Source organism: Sinocyclocheilus rhinocerous, unplaced genomic scaffold (assembly GCF_001515625.1).
Source record: "Sinocyclocheilus rhinocerous isolate Xijiao unplaced genomic scaffold, SAMN03320098_v1.1 scaffold681, whole genome shotgun sequence".
Lineage (NCBI taxonomy): Eukaryota > Metazoa > Chordata > Actinopteri > Cypriniformes > Cyprinidae > Sinocyclocheilus > Sinocyclocheilus rhinocerous.
The window spans coordinates 1,412,915-1,414,409 of NW_015641029.1; the positions used below are offsets into that span (position 1 = coordinate 1,412,915).

The following is a 1,495-nucleotide window of genomic DNA, read 5'->3' on the forward strand; positions in this document are numbered from 1 at the left end:
GCTATTCAGGAGGGTAATGTATTAAAATGCACCTTTAAGTTGGTTTGCCAACCGCCAATAAAATTTAAAGAAGAAGAAGAAGAAGGGGTAATGTATTATGCAAGTCTAATCACAAGACACGCACGATTTTTTTTCCCGCGACATAAGCGATGCGTGATTTTGATCATCAGCTTTGCTGGCAACAAATGATGCGCGCGCCTGCAAAAGAGGCAAAGAAAGGGGGAGTTGGGTCGAAAGCTTAATATTACGTGTATTGCTGCACAGTAAAAGCCATGTTGCTTAACAACTGTGTCAGACAAGAGGGAAAAGTTGTCGTTGTCGTTCGTAGAAAAACATTCCCCCGCCCGCCTCCTGAATGAAAATACGTGAGCCCTATTTTCCACGCCTTCAAAAACAAGGAAAATACCCCAAAATACGAGATTTTTACCGGATGGGTGTTTGGTTTCTGCTCGTAACCTAAGAGAAAACGATGAGCTTTACGTCTTATAAAATGCTAGCTGAACACAGTATTGTCAGAGGTAGGATCGTTTGTTGTTTTTGCGCTGAATCGGATGGCAGCATTGTAACATGTCGTTGTTGTCACGCAGATAAGAAGTTGCTGCAGAATCGATGGATGTGTTATTTTCCTTTGAACTTCAGTCGAATGCACCCATGATTGTTTTTATTTGTGTGCTCGTATAGATTGCAGCAGTGAACCCTTCTAATGTTTAATTTAAAGAATACTATGCTCTTATTTGGAAACAGGATTTGTGACATATAAACACACACACACACGTTTGTTTCTGTGGATTGTGGGGACTTTCCATAGACTGATATTACTTTTATACTGACCAAACAATATTTTCTACCCCCGGCCTAACCCTAAACCTACTCCTTACAGAAAACCTGTTTGCATTGTTACACTTTGAGATAAACATCATTTAAAGGGGTCATATGATGCGATTTCAAGTTTTCCTTTCTCTTTGGAGTGTTACAAGCTGATTGTGCATAGATAAGATCCCTGAAGTTGCAAAGACTAAAGTCTCAAAACCCAAGAGATATTCTTTATCAAAGTTAAGACTCTGACACGCCCCCTAAAATGGCTCGTTCTAACACGCCCCCACATACCTACCTCACTACGTGGGAATATTTGCATAATGCCGCCCAAATGAGCACGCAAAGAAAGAAGGCGTGGTTTCAGGAACAGCAGTAGTGTTGATGCAGCATGTCAGGGAGACGCTGTGTGTTTCTAGGCGAAAGCAAAAGCACTTTATTTGGCCTTCCGAAAGTAGACGCATTTAGGAATCTTTAAGATTACTTACAACAGAACAGCAATGCATTTTATGGACGACCGTTTCGTGAACCTAGGAGAAGAGGTCATTCTGCCTTTGCTATGACAATCTGGCGCTTCTGAATCAGCTACTGTAAGTATGTTTTGTTATTAGTTTAAGTATTTGCTATTGACTGTTCAAATGCGGAGTTTTGAGCATCGTGTGTGTGTGTGTGTGTGTGTGTG

At 41.1% G+C, this 1,495-nt stretch overlaps 1 protein-coding gene across 1 annotated transcript in view; it reads left to right on the top strand.

Moving 5' to 3' along the window:
- Window positions 1-233: 233 nt before the first annotated feature.
- Window positions 234-1,495, top strand: part of LOC107754157 (F-box only protein 10-like) — a 13,813-nt gene continuing 12,551 nt past the window's right edge. Inside the window, exon 1 of the mRNA XM_016570510.1 lies at window positions 234-518. The gene's annotated coding sequence lies outside the window, so the exon portion shown is untranslated. The remainder of the gene's footprint in view (window positions 519-1,495) is intronic.